The sequence below is a fragment of the Vulpes vulpes genome, chromosome 4 (genome assembly GCF_048418805.1).
Source record: "Vulpes vulpes isolate BD-2025 chromosome 4, VulVul3, whole genome shotgun sequence".
NCBI lineage: Eukaryota > Metazoa > Chordata > Mammalia > Carnivora > Canidae > Vulpes > Vulpes vulpes.
The window spans coordinates 141,550,636-141,575,804 of NC_132783.1; the positions used below are offsets into that span (position 1 = coordinate 141,550,636).

At 36.7% G+C, this 25,169-nt stretch overlaps 1 protein-coding gene across 7 annotated transcripts in view; it reads left to right on the forward strand.

Moving 5' to 3' along the window:
- CDH12 (cadherin 12) overlaps window positions 1–25,169 on the forward strand; it is a 972,572-nt gene that overhangs the window by 788,698 nt on the left and 158,705 nt on the right. The gene's annotated exons all lie outside the window — the stretch shown is intronic.

Here is a 25,169-nt window from a genome sequence, read left to right on the forward strand (position 1 = left end):
TAAGCCAGAGGATGATTCTTCCACTATGGAAGATACAATTACTTTCATTTATGTTTTCTTTTTTAATTTTTTTGTCCTTTCTGCCCCATTCTAAATATATACATAGATACATAAATATCTAGGATCTATAAAATTAGTCACTAGTTTCCAACCTTTGCACTCACCTGAACTCACAGAAATCCTTTGTAATCAAGTACTAGACTCAGTGTGTACTAAGATCCATTGTCATTGCGATTCGAGATGCCTACGTGGCGCTGAAGGTAACTAACTACCCCTACCCACGGATGCCAGCGAGGGATTCTTGGCTCAAAGTAAATCATCCAAAGCATATATCACATATGAGTCTGGAAGTTGTCCAGAAAGGAATGTGTTGCATCCTTTGTAGCTATAGATAGAGATTCCAGAAGGATGATATTGTTTTTTTTGTTTTGTTTTGTTTTGTTTTGTTTTTACTGCAAGTAACCCATGGTAGTTACACCATCAAACCAAGAAGCAAATATCATTATTAGAATGATTAGAATGAATTTTCAATTAGCTATAGTATCACTACTCTTCTTAATAATTTAAATTTGATATAGATTCACATTTCAGTACCAACCTCAATTTGAAAGTTCTAGGATATGTATTTTGAGGTCAGCGAATCAAGGATCACAGCTTTAACGACAACTTTAAATAGCTGTGATTCCAAAGGCACCGCTGCCAATCCCTTTTTCTATTTCAAAGTAACTTCTGGTGTTTGGCAGTTTTGTAAGATAAAGCTACCCATCGCTTCCAGGTTACAACTTGAAACTCCTATGGTGAGCCATTGCTAATTTTCCTGGCTGACGCTCCTCAGAGAGCTTCTGCGGGCCCTACAAACCATCCCAGACATGTAGAGACTACCCTGAGGGCAGAGGCAGGTTAGTAGCTTTAAGAGTTTGTCCCGTGGATTTACCACAGATCCACTTGAAATTATGTCTATGACCTTACCCGATGTTCAAAGGTCATATTCTCTCCATGACCTGAGGAACCAGCTCAAAGTAGCTTACTTAGATTTTAAACATTAGAGCACACAGGGCTGCAAATCTGTTATTCAACTTCTGCTACATTTTTTTGAGCTGCACTTTTTTTTTTAATATGATACAGATTGCTAGAGATTTAGAAGTACAATTGGGAAGAAGGAGGTCTTATTAAAAAGTAGGCCCCGGAAATGGGGAGAGCTAGTTTTTTAATTGTGTCTTGATTTTACAGGGAGAGGAAAAAGGAAGGTGCTGTTCTGAAGAAAAAAAAAAAAAAAAAAAAAAAGAAAAAAGAAAAACTTTTAAGAAGACAATATTCTTTCATACGAGGGCTTCCTTCATGTAAATTGGATTATTTACATGAATTTACAACCCTAGGTGACTATTATAGAAACAACATCCTTAAAGCAAACATACACATCCTTCTGCATTATTAGAAAATTCTGTCTTATTCGGTAAATAATTAGGTCTTTTGTTGTGCCAATTGGGATAAAGGGATGAACCGTCATGCAGAGGAGTTCCCAGCTAGCACCCGAAGAGAGACATGAACCTGGAAAATCAGGGTAGGTAAGTGAGAAAACAAAGTGGCCCCAGCTTTTGCAGTATTGGGGGGAGACATAATGACCTGTCCTCTCTTCAAGTTTCAGGAGGATCTAGGGAAGAATAGGTTATTTAAAATGTTTTGCGGTTTGGCAATACTAAAATCTCTCATTGGTTATTCAAGAGATTCCAGTAAATACTTCATCAGAGTTTCAACACACACTCTCTGCTTCTTTTTCTTTCTTTCTTTCTTTCTTTCTTTCTTTCTTTCTTTCTTTCTTTCTTTCTTTTTCTTTCTTTCTTTCTTTTTCTTTCTTTCTTTCTTTCTTTCTTTCTTTCTTTCTTTCTTTCTTTCTTTCTTTCTTCTTTCTTTCTTTCCTTCTTTCTTTCTTTCTTTTTTCTTTCTTTTTTTTCCTTCTTTCTTTCCTTTCTTTCTTTCTTTTTTCTTTCTTTCTTTCTTTCTTTCTTTCTTTCTTTCTTTCTTTCTATTTGTTTGTTTAAATAATAGTAGAGCAGTATTTCTTTTGAACGTGATACCACATTGCATGCCATGGGTTCACCCAGGGATTATTGGACTACCTTTACATAATATGCTTTTTTTTTCAAATATATACTAAAAATCTATAAATGCCACTTATGAATTAAATATTAGAAATTATAGGGCACCTGGGTGGCTCAGCGGTGGAGCATCTGCCTTTGGCTCAGGGCGTGACCCAGGGTCCCGGGATCGAGTCCCCTGTCGGCCTCCCTGCTTGGAGCCTGCTTCTCCCTCTGCCTGTGTCTCTGCCTCTCTCACTCTGTGTCTCTCATGAATAAATTCATAAAATCTTTTTCATTAAATATCTACCACGTACTTCTTTTGCCATTCCCCACAATCCTGCCTATGCACATAACCAAAAATATAGGAGACCCAGTGAGGCTTGTGACATTTGTTGTTTCTGCTCTTACCTGACCAACCAACCTAAAGCGAATGAACAATACTGTGCATCCATCCAAGCATCATATTCAGGCCCCTAGAGCCCCTGAGCTCCATTCCCAAGGTCACCCTTCTGACCACATGGAGGTGGTCACTGCTGTAAGTCACTTAGTCCAACGATTACTCCTCTCGCTCTCTTCTTTTCCTGCATCCCTCTGGGCACGTCCTGTCCCTTTGTCATTTTCTCTGGAATATCAAAATTGCTTTTGGTCAAGAGCAGATGGAGTTCACCATGGTGTAGGAGACAGTACCGCTGCTGTCACGGCCTGTCTCACCGCCGGCCTTGTGTATCTGTGTGAGTGTTCTCTGCGAAATAACCGTCCCGTCCCCGGCCCCATAACTGACAATGTTTTTACTGACAGTGTCGGAGAAGAAGCAACCAATTTACAAATAATAGTAAAATAGCTTGTTTCATAATACGAAAGACCAAGACCTATTGGGGCATGAAAACAGTCTGTGATGCAAATGTGAAGTTAGCAATAATAGACTGTGTGTCTGCAAATGTGATACACCATGCAACATGGACCGGCAATGAACTAGAGTGAAAATTACAGAGAAACTGTGCACAGGGGGAGTGGTGGTGAGCAAGGTGGACAGAGATTGGAGAGGAAAATCGATATCTAAGACTTATCAGACTATGGAATATATTTTGTTCCAGAAAGTTGAAGGAAATTCCAGTGAATCTGTGACTTGTTTAAGGGAAAGGCCACTCTGTTACTAACTCGGGCTACGTCCGCTCGGCTACAGAAGTAATATTCACAGATAAAGTGCTTTTCCTCTGACCCAAGGAAATTACTTAATGATCCAGATATTCCCTAAATCGAACTTCCTCCTCGGAGACAGATTGGGACGTTATAATGTGATCTAATTCTTTAAGATCGCTACAGGCACAGGCCTCCTTTAGTACCGGTGGTTAGGCACGGATATGGGGTGCAGGTTCAGTAACTTTTCCTAGAGAGCGGACACGTATGACATCTTTAAACTTCTTCATACTTGTGTTATCTTCCTCGGCCTGAACTAAGCCATTTTGAGGCAGCTGATTGGGTTATTCATAACCAGGTCTCTATTACACGTCTGATAAATGCAGGTTGTGAATCACAATTTATGTAATAAGAATTACCATTTCTGGAGCAACAGTTAGCAGCCAGGTGATCCAAACCGTGTTTTATTATTTAACCATTACAATTATTTCATGCAGTGTTGTTGACTCTAGGATCATCATTTTTACATGAAAACTGAACTCTAATTTCAGAAAGTAGGTATGGCTCGCAGCCTCTTTAGAACAATTCATTGCAATCAGTTATACTTTTTAGTAGTGGCTCCTAAAAATGTCTTTGGGCCTTAAATTTGGCTTTCAACCTCAGATGAGCTGGTTAAGACCTTGAAACCCTTACTTTATTTTATATATTATTTTATTTTATTTTATTTTATTTTATTTTATTATTTTATTTTATTTTATTTTATTTTATTTTATTTCATTTTATTTTATTTTATTTTTATTTTATTTATTACAAACCTGAGGATGGGGGACCCAGTTTAAAACAAAATCTGAGAACTAGGTATCTCTTATTCACTGACTTTAAAAGAAAAAAAAATAGTGTAAGAGTAAATAGAATAAGAGACACCTAAAGAGAATTACACACTGCTGGCTTATTAAAACATTAACATTGTACCGTCTTATTTTTTTCCCCCATGAACTCTATTTTGTTTTACATGAAGTTTAGGGAAAAGTGCTAAGATGAAATTTTGGGTAGAGTTTTTGGAAGGCTTTTAAACAGAATATTTTCTATGTGGCCATACTTAAATAGTCCAACTCCACAAAGGAAATAGTAAAAATGATGACTGTACCTAACATTAAGTCATTACACAATTATTATAATTTAGAAATTTATATAAATATCCAAGCTTCCTTGCTTTCATGGAAGTGCCATAGGGGGACAGATCAAGAAATCACAAAGCAGATATATTATCTTACCAGATGAGCTAGCCGCGGCCCCAGAGAGCAGCTTACCTGCTACAGTAGGAACGGGTCAATTCTCATTGGTCTCTCTCTGTGTGCCCTATAAGCAGTATTTTTGCCAGGAAATTGGAGACAGAATGTTAGCTGTTTTCTACAAATAAAGACATTCTCTATGTAGAACCAAACTGTGATTATTAAAACCAGGAAATTGACCTTAATGATGATGGCATTATTGCCATCTACCCCTTAAACCCCACTCATGCTCTATCTGTTGTTTCAAGAGTATCTTATATAAACACACTTTTCAAGGTCAAAATCACATGGTGCATTAGAATGCCGTATCTCGCTAGCATCCTTCAGTCTGGATCAATTCCTTACTTTTTCTTGATTTTGTGACAGGTTTGAGGATTCCCTTCCCAGTGACTATTTAGAATGCCCCATGTGTTTGCCTGATGTTTCCTCACGTACAACTTCAGGATAGGCTTCTTTGTTAGGTTCATCACAGACACGATGCAGCAGACATCCCTGCTGCAACTTATCGGGTAGAACAGGATTTTGATTTGTCCCATGATGTTAATTTTGTTGTTAATTTTGACTACTCGACCAACGTTGTGCATTAGTTATCTGTTGCTGTACAATCCACTAGCCAAACACTTAGCAGTGTAAAACAGCAAACACTTATCATCTCACAGGATCATGGATATCCAGGAGTGGCTTGGGTGGGTACCTTTGGCTCAATGTCTCCCAAGAGGATGTATTCAAGCTGCTGGCTGGGCCTATGATCTTTTTTTTTTTTTAATATTTTATTTATTTATTCATGAGAGACAGAGACACAGAGAGAGAGGCAGAGACACAGGCAGAGGGAGAAGCAGGCTCCATGCAGGGAGCCCGACCTGGGACTCGATCCCGGGTCTCCAGGATCAGGCCCTGGGCTGAAGGTGGTGCTAAACCACCGAGCCCCCCGGGCTGCCCCTGAACCTATGTTCTGATCTAGAGTCTTCATTGAGAGGAGATAGGAATTGGCCTCCAAGCTTACCCAAGTGGTGACTGGTAGACCTCAGTCTCTTGCTCCGTGGAACTCTCTGCAGGGCTTCCTCACAACACAGCAGCTGCCTAGCCCCAGGAAGGGCTGAGAGGGAGCTAGAGAGAAGAACATCTCTGATCAAAGCCACAGTCTGTATTTATAACCAATATTTAAAGCGACATCCTATCATTTCTGCCATTTTCCAATGGTTAGAAGTACGTCCAGCCCAATTCAGGACACGGAATCACCTGAGAAAACTTCTACAAGGTAGCTGAGATCATTGAGGGCCTGGTTATAGTCCACCTACCACAGTGTCCCCTCTGGACCCCATTAATCCATGTTGCTCTGTCATGCAATATGTGCTCAGCCCCCTTTCTAGGACACCAGGATCTTTTTCCCTCGTTGCATGAATCCAAAGTCCAGAAACTCATCATATAAATCAAGTGCAAGAGCAAATGAGATTCCCTAGACTTATTTCCTCTTGATCCGCAGACTTGTGATGCTAGAGAAACCAGCTACTTACCCCCACCCTGACCCCTAACACACAGTGGTGAGATAGGCCTGAGAAAACTCCTGTAGACATTTTTTGAGAAAAGAGGGAAAACTAAATAAAGGAGTCACTGGTCCATCATATTCCTGAAATCTAGCTGGCAAATATTAAAAGCTTGTTGATTAGGTTCAAGGCCTGAGAATATTTGTCCATGGCTCTCAGTTATACTGTCTGGGCTCTTGGTTCTACCTTTTGAGTTATACTTTTTAATTTTTTTTTTAAATTTTTTTATGAAATGCAGCACGTACTTGCAACTAAGCAGCACTCTTGGCCGGCTTCCTGCCAATAGAATTCAAAGTGTTCAAAGGCCTGTTCTCACTGTACAATCTCTGACTCTCTGTCTTCAGTTCACACTTTTGATATTTCTACATATAGAACTCTTTATTTTCTCAGTGGCAAGGGTATCCCATGAATCTTTTGGGGGTTCACTGAATTAGACCAAAAAAATCCCTTCAAGATAAATCCTCTCTACCTTGGACCCCACTGAGGGGCCTGAGTGACAAAGCCTTCACACGAATTAGAACCCTTATTGTTTGCTAGAAAGGAACTTTGAGTCATACTCACCCATTTATCTCTTAAGAGCGAAATTTGACTAGACAGTAAACCAATGGGCCAGCTTTGATCTTCCTAAGATCTTAACAAAAAGATTTACAGTAACCCCATTGCTTTATCCTTTGACTGTGCTTTTTGTGTGCCCTGGACTTGATTTTTCCCTAGAAACCATTTCTTAATTTTAGCATCATTTGCCATCTGGAAAGACTAGTAATCTTTAAAACCAGCAAGACCTGGATCCTTTTTGTTCCAAGGTCCCTGGGTCCTTTTCTACTGTTCAAATAAATGTGGGCCGCAGTTTTGCTAAATTTTTGGCCCCTGCGTAACAGTGATCTTCTAGTTTCCAATAAGATAACCCGATTTTCCTGCAAGTCCTCACGCGCAGCACCTTCCAAGTCCAACATCCAATAGAAGAGTGTGTTCGGTGCATTTTATACTGACATCTTCCTCAAAGCCCACGCTGCCTGACTGCAAAACCATTACCACCTCTTAAGTGTTTGTTATAGCAGCACCCCACTACCAGGTACGAAATTGCTATTTTCTACTACTGTATAAGAGATTACTGCAGGATTTAGAGGCTTAAGACTGCAAGTATGTATTATCTCTTGGGTATCTATCTGGGTCATGAATTTGGGCTCAGCTTAGCTGGGTGCCTCTGCATCAGAGTCTTGTGTGGATTTAGAGTCAAGCTGGCAATAAAAAAAAAAAAAATGTGGCTTCATCTAAAGATTCACCTAGGTGGGGGGTATCCTTCCAAGCCCAGTCGTGAGGTTGTTGTCTTGTAATTGATATCCTGTCACTTCTGCTCTATTTTATTTGTTAGGATCAACTTGATAAGCTCATTTTACTCTCCAGGGAAAGGAAATAGCTGAAGGACTGAAGAGTGAAGGCAGGCGTAGCTGAGGATCATCTTAGAGGTTGTCTACATTAGACAATGATCCCACAGTAAACCTACTCTTTATCTTTCTGTAATTATTACATATTTTATCAAAAGGTTTTTGTTTGGTTTGGTTTGTTTTTTTTTTTTGTTCAAAATATATTTTGAAACCAGGGAAATAACCTGGTCCTCATCACACGTTCAGCTTACCCATCTATTAGTTTATGTCAATGTAGTCTCAAGGTTTCTTATTTATTAAATTGGTTCTAATGTATTCGCACCATTACTGATTTTTTAAAGACATTTATTTATTCATGAGATACTCAGAGGGAGAGAAAGAGAGGCAGAGACACAGGCAGAGGGAGAAGCAGGCTCCCTGCAGGGAGCCCGATGCAGGACTCGATCCCAGGTCTCCAGGATCGTGCCCTGAGCCGAAGGCAGAGGCTCAACCACTGAGCCACTCAGGTGTCCCATCCATTACTGATTTCAATATTGAAATTATTTCAGTTTTAGCCTTAAATATAAAGTGTAAGTAAAGGCACTTTAAGCTGATTTTTTTTCTGCCATTTCAATACGACCTCTTGATTATTTGAAGACTCCTTTACTTTCTGGCCCAAAAATATATTTAGGAATTGTCTTGCAATTTTCCTTCCTCAGCTCTGGGAGAAACTATTTCTCCAAGGGGCTTTCTCTCCACCCTTATGGCAAATAATATTTAAAAGCCAAAATCTGGTTGCTGTATATATCCTTTGCTATTGGAAAATCATTGCTCTTAGGCCTTCTCAGGGGGCACAGCTAAACGATATATCTATGTGCATATACATATATCATACTTCTGTATCATTCTTTTTTTAAGATTTAATTAATTTATTTATTTGAGAGAAAGAGAGAACAGGATCTGGGGAAGGGCAGAAGGAGCGAGTGAGGCAGGCTTCTCCCTGAGCAGGGATCCTGATGTAGGGTTGATCCCAGCACCCTGGGCAGATGCTTAATAGACTGAGCCACCCAGGTGCCCCTATTTCTGTGTCACTCTAAATATATTGAAGACCTTGATTTCATACCAATACCTCCTATTCTACTCTAACACCACTCTTCTAGGTTTTTTTTTTTTTTTAACTTTTGTAATTTACAAGTCTTTTTTTTCTAAGAGTGAGAAATCTGGCCGTTGTTATCCTTATTGTATTTTGTTATTTGATCAAGGCCCCTGGGTGCAACCAGTCTTTCACCACCACACAACCTCCAGACACCTTGCAGATGCTCTGAAGACTCCACTCCAACTTTGAAAATCTGCACTGTCTGTTTCCATTTTCATCCCTATCCTGCTATGGAGATTCTGTGCCCTTTACTAGGGCTCTGAGTCCCCATCCTAGGCTGCATTTCCCACAGGTAACATGCCTTCCTCATGCCCACCAAACTCCGTGTGGACACCTTTCTGACTGCTCTGGCTGCAGTACCTGGCTCTGGTCTGTTGCAGCTCTGATCCAACTGCTCCACCCCTATAACCCTGCCAGCACAAACGCCTACCTTTGCCTATCCCAGCTAGGCTTTCGGATGAATTATTCTAGAAGATAAGCAAAGAACAAGGGTCCTCTTGGATTCTTAAAACAACTTAACATGTTTCTAGAAGTGATTATCGAAACATGCATTGTGTTTAATTCAACAGTCCTTCATTTGACTTGAATTTCCTTCATACTTTGTTGAGCTGAGTCCAAATTTTGATATGAGAAGCCAAAGATGACCCAGGAAGTAGATGATAAGGCCGCATTTACCAAAATATTGGTTTTTGAAATTTGTTTTCCACATTGGAGAGTAGCTTTTTTATTCGTTACCAAGAGACAGAGGACAGAACTCTCTTCTAACATGTTCAAATGTGATATGTAGATGTTAAACGTAAGAGTCCAAATCCCTGCTCTACTATTTCCTAATTGTGAATATATACATAGGTTATTTGTCCTCATCGTGCTTTGGTTTCATTACTTTCAAATGAGAAATAAAAATACCTAATTCTCAGAGTTCCTACAAGCAGTAAAAGAGAAAATTTATATGCAACACTTACCACAATGCCTGGATAAATGCGATCAATAAATGGGGATGGATCCTGTTGGTAATCGGTTGATCGTTCTCGAAACTAGTAGGAGAATGGCTAACTTACAGAGGTCCTAGCTGATTATCCTTCTCCTTTTTTTTTTTTTTTTCATATAGTCCTTCTGTCTGACACGTGAGCTCGATATTTACTGTTGTTTTTGCTACAAGCTATACCAAGGCTACTTAAAAACCTAATAATCTTTCGATCCCAATTTACATTTTCTTAGGTGTGGAGTACTCTTCTATCTTAATTTGTGGCGACAAGCTGTTGATTTGTAAGAAACCTCAATTATCAGATTGCACTTTTGCTTTCCAATCTGCTGAGACGCTTTAACACATTCGGGTGAAATTGAGCTAGGCCTGGTGATCCCTCCGGTGTCAGCAGCAGTGTCCACAGCCCACAGCATGGCAAAACTATTTTCAGGGCCATAGGATGTTATGACTGTGTGTTCAGGGAGCATTTTATTCCTCCGTTTGATTCCTATGTTTTTATTAGTGGTACAATTGCAAAGGTAATGCTATTGACAGTTTTTGTGTGGCCTTGAGAGAAGTGTATGAATTGTTTTAGTAGCAGCACAGTGACTCCCTAAACATAAACCATGCTGCACTGATAGCTGCTTTAGCAGCCACTGATCAGCAATAAATGTTAAAAATTAACAAGAAGTTCCTTTTTTTCCTAACCACCAAATGACTCTAAGCATTAAATATATGTTAGCAGGAGTTGCTTCTTGGCCACTGAGTGGTTCAAAACATTAAACATATTTTTAAAGTATTACTCTTTCCCCAGCCTCCAAGTGGTTGTAAACATTAAATATGTTTTATAAAAACTGCTTTGCCAGCTACTGGCAGGATAGCTATGAACATCATTTTTCTTTAAAGTTGCCTTCCAGCTGTAGGACTGTTTTTTTTTTTTTTTTCTTATTTGCTCTATTCTATTTATTTTTTTTGTACACAAAAGCAGGCAAGAGGGAACCTTGGCCCAATTGTCTCTTGCTTTATGATAACTGATCCTGGGAGCACAGTCACACCCATATAAAACCAGGCTGGCATTAGGAGTTCTCTGAGGTTCAGTTGCTTCTACTGGGTATTCCACATAGATGTCAGCTACATCTTCCAAAATAATTTTTGTTTCTGCTTTCCATTGTGCGATTGTTTTGAGGTATGAAGATGGGTATAATCTAAGCTTAGTGTTAAGGAAAACTAACTTCAGCCAACCAGACATGGGTGGCTTATGCCCGTTGGTCAAGGTGAAAATATTCCATCAGGAAAACAGACTCAAAGACAGGCAAAATGGCAGGACTAGTAAGTTAATGAGATCTTTAACCCAAACATGAGGAAAGACTTGAAATCTATGTCTGGAAATAACTCAAAGTGACAACTGCATGCGATTCAGACAGCGAAGAGCATGTCACTCTATGAAAGTCCATCCAGGAATTAGCCCAGAAAATTTGTTTATTTGAACCACTTTCACAATGAAAATGAGATGTGGCACTTGAGTCCATCGGAAACATGAACCTGCTCTATCATTCAAGGCATAGCGATTCATCATCAAGCCAAATAATTACCCAGTAAAGTTTTTATTTCTACAGGATCCAAGTGTTTTCCAAATCATATAAAATTGCATTTTGTCAAATGTCTTACTCTTGATACATATACAACAGATTAAATATTTGTGGAATACCCATGGTGTACCAGACCCTTCTAGGTACTGGGGTTAGAACAATGAGGAAAACAGGCAAAACTCCTGCTCTCAGAAAGTTTCATTCCAAAGATCTAGTGCAGGGGCAGCAAACTGTGTTCCGTGGGCTACGTCTGGCACATCAGCTGTGTTAGTGGAACACAGTCACACGCCATTTACATATTGTCTGTGCCATTTCACACCACAGTGGCGGTGTTGGCAAAAAACCAGATGACCTGCAAAGACTAAAATATTTACTGTCTGGTCCCTCACAGGAAGTGTGTTGGGCCATGAAGTAGTGGATTGAGTATCAAAGGAAGTGAAGATATTGTCAATATTTTAAATAAATGTATGAGAAAGAGGAGTGTTTACTCTAGAAAATACCTCCCTAGGGGGGATCCCTTGGTGGCGCAGCGGTTTAGCGCCTGCCTTTGGCCCAGGGCGCGATCCTGGGGACCCGGGATCGAGTCCCACGTCGGGCTCCCGGTGCATGGAGCCTGCTTCTCCCTCTGCCTGTGTCTCTGCCTCTCTCTCTCTCTCTGTGTGACTATCATAAATAAATTAAAAAAAAAAAAAAAGAATTAAAAAAAAAATACCTCCCTAGGAAGAAACAAAAATTATAAAAAAAGAAAGAGAGGAAGAAAAGGAGGGCAAGAGCCAGAGGTAAAATGTGGAGTGGAAGCAAGGCTCACCAGCATTGGCTCCCATTTAGTTTGTGCTGAAAGGATTGGTTTGACTTGATGATAAGTCAAGCTTGGTCTTAACGTATTTAAGGTTTAGGATATTGTATTTTTTTCCCTGCAAAAATAATTCTTCTTTCAATTATGTAACCATATGTATACTTTTTTTTTAATTAAAAGAAAAAATTAAAGCCAAAACTAAGAGGGTAGAAAGAGAATAACCTCCAGATTGGGTGGAAAAATTCCTTCCTTATTTAAAGTCTCAGGACATAAGTGGGCAAAGAAAAACTGAAAATTACTGGGAAGCAAGTTTAAAACCAAAAACCAGCCTTAATGACTGCTACCCAGTAAGTATTACAAGAGACTTTCTCAGAAAGTAAGGTTCAGGTGACTTTATCAAGTTTGGCACTATTTTCAGTTCTGACCACAAAACTGAAGCTTGGGAGAAAAAAACTCAGCAGCTACAGTTTTACAAATACTTAACAAAAATGAATATCAAAATATGGTACAATTTGTTTAATTGGCAACAGTACTAGCAGAAAAAGAAACATGTCAATTGAACTGTCATCTATGTTAATTTTGCCTCTGAGAAAAACATTGTAATGGGATAATTTCATGAAATGCTTTGATGGCAAGAAAGTGCCAAAATATGATTAGCTGCTGCGCAATTCAAATTAGACAAGAAAGTAATTGATGGCAGCCTGAATATGGAGAAGTTTTGTTTCATGCCTTTTTCTTCTCTTTTTCCATGTGTTTAATCAAGGATATTTTGTTTGACAGTGAAATGATTTATACTAAAAACATTGTTATCACAAGAAATTAGTAGAAACTTCACTCTAAAAGGAGAAAACAAACTACCATTTTCCCAAATCTCTTAAAAATGAAATTCCCATATGAAAGAATTTGTCATTTTCACAGAAATAATGTTTTTTTTTGTAACTGATATTAAGTACCTAGTTAGCTAAAGGCCATAATTAGAAGCAACTCATCCATATGATTGTGTTTATATTTCTATTGTCAAATATGTTCACTTGGTATTTAAGCTGGGTTATGTCATTATATATAATTTTACTCTGTCACAATGGATACTCTAGAATTTTAGTCATGTCAGTTTTACTACCTATATTTCTTATCCTTAGCTGTTTAAAAAAATGAATCTTGTATAAACCCAAACTAACAGAGTTCTAAAAATCAGAAATACAAACGGAATTCATTTTCTATTTGATCTTAGCTTTGCACAAAAGGTTGCTTAAATACAATGTATAGAAATTCTCTTCTGCATTTTTTAAAATGTGATTTATGTGTCACCTGAACGATAACAGATCCTTATTCCATATCACCAAGAACACTGTCTTCCTATGTTAATTCCTAATAACGGAAGCAGGTTTAGAGTTTCTAAATATGGGAGAGCTTTTAGAGTTAAATAGTGTTGAGTGTTGTCTCATAAGAATAAGATTATTTTATTGGTTAAGCAGCAGGAGAAGGAAGACTTTTTAAGATTATTCTTTGGGCCATACATTGACTTCTCATGGGAGTGGCTTGTGGAAATAAAAAGAACGAGTACAAGTGAAAAAAGTGAGGTTAAAAGAGTGTTTGCTGCACAGCAATTGTCCTGATTCTAGGAACGCAGACTATTATAGGGAAAACTAAATAGGCTTTTGAAGACCAAAGATCTGGATTCAAACTTTGATGAAGTATGGGGGAACATTTAGAAAAGGGTTTCCTTTTTGTAAAGCTTAGGTCGAAAGTACTGTTTGCCATTAATAGTATGTTTTAAAGGATTGAAAGATATAATTTGTAAAAAAAAAAAAAATCAAAACATAAGCCCTAGAAGGGTTTCAATAAATGCTAATCATTTCCTCTTCCCTTCCCTCAGTAGCTTTTTCTATGAGGTTTTAGATTTGGGGAGGGTTAGAGTCTGAATACTTTTCTTTCTTTGTCCTCATAATTGTTCCAAGTAAGTCTCATAAGAAGGACATTTCTAGAAACATCTCCTTTCATGACTACATATATTTTTTTTATTAAATACCGTTCACCCAAAATATTTGAATATTTGTTTTGAGACTCAAAACATAGGAAAACAAGGTATGACATGTATAAAATATCAGGAAATACTCTTGTAGAAATATGTGTAGTGGGTGTTAAAAGTAACATCTTAGAGTTCAAATTCATGAAAATGCACTGCAAAACACATTTATTTCACTTTTGCTCCAAAAACAGCACCGAAATAGCAGAACGTAATTCTTATAAAATATAAACATGGGAAACATGGAAATCTTCTAGTGGACCAAAGAGCAAGGAATTTCTAAAGTATAAAAACTATGTCAGAGGGACTTCTGGTTTGGGCCACAACAGAATTATTGGCATTTGGCTTGACTTTTCACCATAAACAACATAAAACTGGACAACGTCTATGAGGCAACAGTTTTCATGTATATGACAAAGAAGTCAAACTTCTCAACCTGGAGGGAAGAGAAAGACATAAAACGAGACCCACAGTTAGCTGGATTTTGACTAGGGGCACTTTTGCTACCACAACACTAAGAGGAGTCTAAGAATAATGAGTCAAGACATAGAGATTACAGCTTGGAGCTGCTCAAGTGACTGCAATTTGAGACCTGCTGAAGTGGCTGGACTTTGCATAGGAAAGTAAGGAGAGGCATAGAGAAGCACTGCAAATGCCAGGGTGAGGTTTTCCCATGGACTTTCACCAAGGACTGCGCTATGCATGAACAGAATCAGTGTCTGCATGGCTGTAGGGCTGAGATATCAGCGGTGACACTGGGCGGGGAAATGTTGAAGTCACTGGCTAGTACAGAAGAGATGTCATAGAGCATCTCAGACACTTACATTTGGCATCAGAAAGGCTATGCATTAGGAGTCAGGGCCCTTTCTTTCCGTAAAAAGGACTATGGCCTATGTCTAAGAACAAAAAGAGATTTTTCTTAACAAATAGTTAAAATAGGTCTGACAAATTCACAAGTATCTGCCAGTAATTTACCTACCCTCACAGGACTATTTTAAGACCCTTTATAGAAGATAATATTCAGATTTTGTACAGGGTATTATTTAAAATTCCCAGCATGAAATAAGAACAAATAGAATGTATTCAAAATGCAAGAAAATTTGATCAATAATCAAAAAAGTAATAATAGACATGAAGACTTATGTGTTGAAGTTAATATCTATTATAAATATATTTTGAGACCAATGGAAGAGATTGCCATGATGATAGAATAACACAAACATATAAATTTTGAAAAATGGACATTCCAGAAGTAGCAAGTGCAATATACACAATTAAAACTCACAGGCAGGGCTTAATATCAGATTGTAGCGCCCAGAAGAGCTACAAATGACATGAAATCAGAGTCTGTGAACTTATCCAAACTCAAATAAAAGGGGAAAATGGGATAAATAAGAGACTAACATGGGATGATATCAAGCCATCAAGCGTATGTAAAATTGGAATCAAAGAAAGAGAAGAGACAGAATGGGACAGAAGCAATATATTTAAATAAATAATTGCCAATGATTCCGATTTTTAATTAAAAATTACAATGTACAGATCCAAGAACTTCAAACAAAAGCAAGGTACATGGAAAGGCTACAGATAACAAATAACATGGTAGATTTAAACACAACCACATCGGTGAGAAGTAAAGGTGAATGTAGTAACTTGCATTAGTGTGTTAACGTTACTGTAACAAAGTACCACAAACTCAGTACCTTAAACAACAAGATATTATTTTCTCCCATTTCTAGAGACTAAAAGTCTAAAATCATGGTTTTGGTTTCTCTGGTGAGCCGTGAGGCAAAATCTGTCCTAGACTTCTCTTGGTCTATAGGCAACTGTCTTCATGTTCACATGTGTGCCTGTGTCCAAAATTTCCCTTTTTATAAGGACACCAGTCATATTATATTGGGATCCTAATGATCTCATTTTAACTCAAGTACTTCTGTGAAAGATCTTTTATCCAAATCAGGTCAGCTCTTAACGTATTGAGGGTTAGGACCCCAACATATACTTTTGGGAGTAAACAATTCAATCCATAACACACTAACACTAAGAGGCAGTAATTTAAAGACTATAGTAAAGAGGAGATTAAACTATATACTGTCTCGTAAGAATGCACTTTAATATATATATATAGGTAAAAATAGGTCAATACAAAGCGAAGGAAGATACACCAGGAAAACATTAACCATAAGAAAGAAACCTTTGACGTATAATCAGAGATTTTAACACTCAAATTTCAATACTTAATGTATAAAAACGGACGATTTCAACACTATCAACCGATGCAATCTAATCTTCATTTGTAGAACATTACATACAAACTTGCATGGTAACATTTTAATCATACTGACATGGAACATATACAAAGAAGAACTGTGCATTCTAGGTTCTAAAACTATAAGTTGCATAAGATTAAAATCTTGAGATGAAGCAATGGTCTCTACATCGTTTGGGATATTGGTGAAATTAATGTGTATATTTGTGAAAACTCAATGAATTGAACACTTAAGGTCTAAGCATTTCACTGTACATAAGTTCTAACAAATAACAAGTAGGAGGTAGATGGATGGATAGATAGGTAGATGATAGAAAGATAGGAAGATAGATAAAAAATAAGAAAATCAATCAACAAATTAATAAATACAGTATAAAAATACTGTGTAAAAAAGTTAATCCCTTTAGAAGTGAGTAACCCAATCCTCTACTGGAAAAAAAAATAATAAATGTTACTTTTCATTTGAATCCAAAAATAGCCACCAAATCACAAGTAGAAGCAGTGGAATTTGGTTTATCCTGTAAGAGTTGCTCAAGGAATTTATTACAGGTGATCTTCCTTCCTACTCATAGAAAATATCTTAAGTCTTTACTTTTTAGAAGAAAGCACTCAGTTTAGCTTTCTAAATTATGAGATCCAAAGTAGGTGCTTTTAAGCATTAGAGACCAGTAAGAAGAACAGATACTGGATACTGGTGAGCATGAGGGATGGAGACGCTCCCAATTTCAGAATATTTGTATAATGAGTGCTGAAAGGAAAGCTCACACCAACAAACAAGAGTTTTTTTTTTCCTCTGCAACTATTTTAAGTGTTTTCTAAATTTTTGCGCAGTAAGATATTTATTGCCATCTAATATTGTTCAATATTCAGTCCTTGTGGGCTTATTTTGTTTTATATTGTTTCTGTTGGTTCTAGTATATTTTACCTTACTGTATTGTGTCCTAAGAGAATATTGGAAGATCCGATTGAAGATGCCTTTATGAAGTATTTGAGATTCCTTCCACCTGGTCGCTACACGAGTGAGGCTACCTTGCACGATGTTCAAGTTTTGAGATTAACTGGGTCGCACACATTCAGGTTGTCAGATCCAAGGTAGCCCTGGTTTCCATCTAGTTCATCTTACTTTGAGAAGTGTAGTCTTTGGTGATATTAATCTTCTGGAGAATTCCTGTTAGACTTAATAACGTATTTTTTTTCTTAACATATTTTAGACTTGGGCTTTTGTTTCTTTCTTGTTCACTTCCTATGGATTACTTAATGGTTGAAATGAAAATGATGACACTTCATAAGAAGTATGATATCATACTTATTCCTATTTTCACCCATTTAGATGGATTTGTGTGTGTGTGTGTGTGTGTGTGAAGTTCCACACCTTCTTCTCTTATCATTCCTTTTCTGTTTTAAGAACATCTATTAAACATTCTTTAAGGGTAGAACAGATTCTTTTAGTTTTTCTTCAATGTAAAATTTCTTTGTTTCCCTTTTATCTCTGGAGGATATGAATGTTGGATGTAGAATTCATAATTCATGGATCTCTCTTTGCAGTACTTCAAAAATCTTGTCCACTTCTTCTGACCTTTATGATTTCAGATGAGGAATCTACGGTCATTTAAATTATTGTTCTCCTATAGGAAATGTGCCATTCTTCTTTGCCTGCCTTCAAAATTTTGATGTATTCTTAACTTTCAAAAGTTTAATTATTATTAGTCTTAGCATGGATTGTTTTGATTTATTCTATTTGGGTTTACTCAGTTTCTTGAATATTTTTATATCTTCCTTCATATTTGGCAAATGTTCAGTTACTATTTTTTAAATGCTTCTTCAGTCCATACTCTATCTTCTCTCCCTCTAGGACTCTGATGATAAAGACTATAAGCTCTTTTGTTATTGTTCTACATCTGTTTTTTTCTTCCCCAGTCAATTTTTGGTTTGTTGTTCAGGCCAAATAAATTATAGCTGTATGTCTTCAAGTTCACCAATTCTGTTTTCTATCTCTCCTTTGCTATTGAGCCCATCCACTGAATGTATCATTTTTATTAGTACAATTTTTGTTGCATAACTTACACTTTTTTATAATTTCCAAATCATCGTTGGAAATGATTGGAAATTTTACTTTTACTTGCTTCAAGAGAATGCAAAATTGCTAATTTAAATATATTTATTACGTCTGCCTTAAAATGCTTGTCAGATGATTCCAATCTCTGAATCGTCTTGATGTTGATGTCTGTTGATTGTCTTTTCTCATTTAAGTTGTGAAATTCTTAATTATTTGTGTAAACAAGTGATTTTTTAAAATCATGTACTGGGCATTCTTGATATTATATTAGGAACTCTAGATTCTATTTAGTCTTTGTTTTCTTTTTTTTAAAGTAAACTCTACCCCCAGTGTGAGACTTGAACTCAGAACCCCAACATCAAGAGTTTCATGGCACTACTGACTGAGCCAGCCAGGCATTCCTCTATTTAACCCTTTTTTAAAGCATTTAAAATATATTTCTGTTGATGCATAGCATGAAGGCGGGGAAGGTGTGCATGTTCAACTTCCTGTTGGGCTCTCCTGATGTCACTCTACCAAAAGTGGGTGCTGACTCATACTGGCCCATTGCAGACTGATGAGGTGGAAGTTCAGCTGCCCCCTCTCCCACTAGCTGCTTCCTGGTGAAAGTGGGGCAGTGACTCACACATCTCTGTTGCTTGAACTGGGTATATATACTTAGTTCCCTAAATCAGTCCACTGACATAAGGGAGGGGGAAGTGGGAACTGAATCACACCACTTGTTGCTTCCAAGGAATAGGGAGGATGCTAGGCTATGCCAGAATTGGGGTGGATAATTGGGGAGATTATTGAAAGGTCTTGTGTTTTAAAGTACTCAATTTCATGGCTCAAGTAATGCATGTCAGTGTATCACCATATCATATATTAGAAATATTTTGTTCATGATGTGGATCCTGGGGCAGGACTTCAAGCCCAGTTTCACATTTAAATATGAATATATTTATGCGATAAAAAATCTTCAGATGCGAAATTAGATGTGTCACCCATCTGTGTCTTAATTTTCTTGTCTTTAAAATGGGAAAATTGAGAGCTCATAGAGAGGTTCTGACAAAACAAAAACAGAATGTCAAGCAAAGCATTTAGAACAATGCCTGGCATGTTGTTAAATTTCCTTAGATGTTAACCTAAGTTAACAAGAAGGGTAACATCTATCTAGTTTTTATCTCACAACCCTGAGATTGTGACCTGAGCCAAAATCAAGTCTGATGCTCAACTGACTGAGCCACTCAGGCTTTTTTTTTTTTTTTTTTTTTTTTTTGACTAGTCACATTTTCTAAAAGATTTTTTAAAATTTATGTATGTATGTATTTATTTGAGAGAGAGGAAGTATGTGTGAGCAACGGGAGGGACAGAGGGAGAGGAAGAGTATCTCAAGCAGACTCCACACTGAGCATGGAGCTCGCCCCTAGGCTGGATCCCATGACCCTGAGATCATGACCTGAGCTGAAACCAGGAGTCTCACGCTTAACCCACTGAGCCACTTAGGTGCCCCTATTAGTCCCATATTTAAATTTTGTGAGTTTTTTTAGCATAAATTGGCATATCATTCATAATTTGAAACATCTGGGCTCAAAACTTAAAGAAAAAAAAGAAATTTCCATACAATGAAAAAGTTCCAGTTTACATGGTATGTAAATGAGTATCTTAATTTCTATTTATTCATAAACGTTGAACAATCACAGAAACCATGATCTTGTTCCAAAAATTGTCAAGCAAGGTGCTTTTCTTTTTGATGTCTAGATAGTGAGGTTATTTTACATTTTTCGCTTAGGGATTATGTTGCTATCCTAAAGCTTGCCTTTGGCTGGAGTCCGCTGCCTGCAAATTTTTCCCTACGAATAGTCATAGAAAGATATGGCAAATTAGTGCAGCTTCTAGTAACTAAAATAACCTGCAGCTAGCTTGCAGGCAGCAGTGAATAATAAAATAAGTGTACTAAAGTTCATTTTAGAACTTTAGTCCCTTTTGAAGTGAAGCAAAAATTCATAACTGGGAAGTCTGTGACTCTGTCATGAGCATAATAGATTATTTCCAATACAAACACAGGCTTATAGACTGTTTACAGACAATTCTGAAATTTATGTCATAATCTCAGATGATTTATTTTTTTCAAACATTAGTATAAAGAATAGCAAGAGACAGATTAAGAGGGAGAGAGTCAGAGATAAAGAGGAAGAGAGACAGAGACATTTACAATAATCGCTTTCAAAAGAATAATAGATTTAATTAGAGCCTAGAGCCTAAATCAGTTTCCTACTAACTTATTTATTCTTGGGAGTATGTGTCTGTGTGTGTGTGGGGGGTGGGGGGGTAGGGTGATGGCAAGTTTCTATAATTCGACTGTTTTTTGAAATAGTTGTGAACTTCACAAGTTAAGTGAAATAAACTTGATGAGGGTTTTTTTGCATGTGGATAATGCAGTAATATTTTCGCATTTGTGTCAAAAACACATAAATTGTAAAGATTTTATTTTTTCTCAAAAATAATTGAAAATAAAATTAACACATTGTAAGCAAAAGCAAACTCACACCCCCTCCAGGATGCTATCTAAAATCCTAAGGAAGTTTGGCCTGTTTTGGAAATTTGAGACTTACTTTCAATAATTCATGGCTACTTAGAAAGCTTTTTATATTTTTATTTAGCATGAGTATATAATCAGATCACTTTCTCCATAGCTTTTTCTCAGATAATAATGATTATGGAGAAAGGAAAAATACTGGAAAAGCATATCCAAAGTAGAAATAGTTTCATAAGTACTTAGAATTAATATTTGAATAGGTATTCAGGTTTTCAGAGTTAAAAACTCCAATGCGTACTTCTATTTTTCCCATTTTATCTTAAGTATGGCTATCCATACATAATCCTTGTCGCATGTTTTTATACAACTCCCTTCTTAATATATTTTAGTAATTGAGATGACTTATTTGTGATTATTACTAAAATAATTCCTAGTACTCAGAAACTAATTTTGTTACAATGAATAAAAAATGCTTTTTTTATTTTTTTAATGCTTTATTTTTAATAAGAGGAAAAAAGTATTTTATTGATCAAAAGAAATTGGAAAAAGTCATGTTAAATTTAATTGTGACTCTTCTATATGTGGAAACTTCACTAAAATATATATTTTGTCTAACTTTCTATTAAGCCCTAACCAAATATTTAAATTTATTAGCTTATTTGCATTTTAAAACTATGATTATCATATATGTTGAGGAGATCAAACATTCAGAATATATAAAACTCAAAGCGCAGCTAATTTGTTTTACTCTTCGTGTACTCTGTACTTTTCTGATTGTATGTTTGCACAGAAGATATGTCAACATTTTAGTAAAATTCTTATCAAGGTATGCATATTATTTGCACGATGTTCTTTTGTTTCTTTGTCAGTACATACACAGTTAACTCAATTTTAGAAGGTGCATATTTTCTAGCACCTTGATATACTATAGTTTATTTATCCATATCCTAATTAAGTTGTTTCCAGGTTTCATTATTGCAGTGTTTTGGTGAACAGCTTTCAACATATATCTTTATGCCTTATAAAAGAATAAAACTGTCTCTATATTGCACCTGGAAGTGTAATAGTTACATTAGAGGGTATATACATTTTCAATTGGGTAGATATTTCAAAAATTTTCTAAGAATTTTTCCAAGAATTTTTGCTCATTCAATTGTTCCCATTCTAAACCTGGGGGAAGAAGAGAAGGAAATAGAGGGAAAAAAAAAAAGGAGAGAAGAATTCTACTTTGTATGTGTAAAAAGAATTAGGAAGAATTTCTTGTAAATCCTTTACAAGAATTTCTTATAAAAATAATTATGAAGAGCCAGAGAGAAAAAGTATTATTAGAGGAAACGTGTAGTTAGCAACAACTGAAGTTATTGTCTTGTCCGATTTTGAACCACTCTTCCTGCTTAATATGCTTCCAGTTTTCTTCCCCTGTAGGTAAGGCCTTAGTGACTTGACCCTCAGAACTTACACTGTTCGACTCATGTCAGCCTGTTGTGCATCTAGATCATCATAAAATTCTCAGAACTTCCAGGAGCTCAGGAAACTCCTTTATGGTCATCGTAGTGATGTGACTCTTTTCTAGGCCTTTTTAATCTTCTACTGCTATGCTTTTAATTGTCTTTGCTGAAATGATCTGCTCTATTCACATGCCAGTTGATTACCATAATGTCCTAAAAACCCTGGTGAAGTGTATCCTCTTTGCTACGATATTCCTGACATCAATATAAAACAGATTTTACATATCCTCCTTTCTCATATCCCATCCCTCTGCGATTAGCATACCTCCAACACAAGGCTTATCAGGCTTTGTAGATATTTTAGGTTAAATGACAATATCCTTTATGCCTCTTAAGAGACATACTTTATCTTCGTATGCCTATCGCTTAGCACATTGACTGAGACAAGGTTGCTATGTGTCTGCTAAATAAATAAGTAAATAAATGAAAAAAACAAAAAACAGGTAAATGACTGAATGTAAGGAACTAGAAAGTGGAAGACAGACTTAAAATTGTTTAGACATTTTCCCCCAATTAATTCACAAATATGAGAAAGAAAGTCAAGGGGGGAAATATTATGTTTCGATTTGCCAGAAAAATATTAGTTTGATCAAGCATCATCTTTGCTTGCTCTACCCTTTCAGATTTGTAAAGCTTTAAAGTTTGTCAAACTCTGCATAACTGTGACTGGACAAAAATAAGAATTTTTAAGACACATAAGATATTTTTAATATAGATAACTACAGAAAATGAAAACAAATATATTAAATTATCCCATGATCTCATCATTGAGCAAACACCATCATTTTGAAAACTTAACACAATATATAGTAAACCATCCAAATATGATTGGAAAAGGTAGAAGAGGGGGAGGAAGGAGAGGACAAGAATGAGTAGAAGTAAGAGGAAAAGAGAAAGAGAATAGATGAACAGAAGTTTATTTTATACCTTTCTTTATACATCAATAATGTATCTTTCTATATGAACATATACTTTCTCATTCTTTCAGGAATTTGAGTAACCCACTATGTGATTCCACCATAGAGTGGAACAAACCCCTGTGGATGGACACTTTGTTCCCATTTTTCTTTAGCTACTCTGACATACAATACATTAAAGTTTGTCCGGGGCACCTGGGTGGTTCAGTTGGTTAAGGGTCTGCCTTCAGCTCATGATCCCGGGGGCCTGGCATCCAGCCCCACATCCGGCTGGAGACTGCTTCTCCCTCTCCCTGTGCCTACTGCTCCTCCTTCTGGTGTTCTCTTTCTCTCTCTCTCTCTCTCTGACAAATACATAAAACTTTAAAAACTATAATCTAATTTTAGAAATTAATTTATATTTTACTAAAACAATTTTACACTCATTTGGAACTTTACAGTTTAAAAATAACAGTTGTGGATTATTTAACCTTTACCTTAGCTCATGGCTATAGGTAGAATGTGTATAATGCGGCACAGAAAAGATGCTTGATAGAGATTTTAAAGAAAGGAATGAATAACTGAATGGTTACATGTACTTTCTGGAGGAGGTGATTGAGGATTAGCAAATTTTCACATTTTTTTTCCCTCATGCTGAAAGAAGATGTTAAGTAGTCAAGACAGGAGTAGAATTCATGTCTTTGGACTCTTTATTTGTTCGTCATTCTTACTATCCTAATTGGGAATTTATGAGTTTACCCATGTAGGTTATGATGTATCTCAATTACCTGGTCAAAGAAATTGACATTGTATAATATTTGGCAACAACATCATCATATTGATCAACTTAATGCATCACGTCTAACTGTGGAGCACACGGAATAGCATTATGCGTAAATACAAGGCAACTCTTCAAGCAGAAATCTATACTCGGGCAACTACTGTATTTCTATTAGGGTAGAAACCTGTGCTAAGGTAACACGGTACATCATTATCTGGAATAAATTGACGGGTGATCGCTAACATTTAGTTGTAAGATAGAAGTCATTTCCTTTCCCCCAGCATGAACTCTGAGATAAGCAGATCATTTTTATTCCTTATTTCTCCTCTACTGGAGGAATTGTCTTCATGAGCTACGAGGATCTTTTTATATTATTAAAATGCTTCTTCAGGGGCCCCTGGGTAGGTCAGTGGGTGAGCGTCTACCTTTGGCTCAGGTCATGACCCCAGGTTCTGGGATTGAGTCCTGTTCTCCCTCTGCCTATGCCCCTGGCTCTGCCTCTCTCTGTGTTTCTCGTGAATTAATACATAAAATCTAAAAGGTAAGTAAAATATAAAATAAAATAAAATAAATGAAATAAAATAAAATAAAATAAAATAATAAATAAAGTAAAATAAAATAAAATAAAATAAAATAAAATAAAATAAAATAAAATAAAATAAATAAAATGCTTCTGACCAAAGTAACTCCCTAGGACTAATAAGACGGACTGATCCTTTTGAAGAGTACCGAGTAAAATGCCTGTTGTTTCGGTGAAGGGTGATGTGCGTGTGTTACTCCAGTATGGAATCGTTAAGCTAGTAAAAACTGAACTTGAGGAAGTTGAAGTGACATAATGTTTTTTGAAGAAAAACACCCCATGACACAATTTGCTGCTTTCAGGCGATCCTTTTGTCAAATAAATCTTACGGCTGGGCCTAGAATCCATAGACAGTGAAAAGATTTAGTGGCTGCCCTGTGCTTTTTGTTAGTTTTATCTTCCATCTGATTACAAAAGTTTCACCTGACAGTACACTGCCACGTTTGAGTTCAGTGAATAAGCATGGAATGAACTCCCCCTGCCTTACCGCTCCCCCTCCACCTCTTTTTCTCAACTGTCGCCGTAGATAATCTTCTCCCCTACATGTCTGTGCTCAGGTCCATTACCATCTCTTATTCTTAGGTCCGTGTTTTCTATCCTTTAATTTCTAAGTCT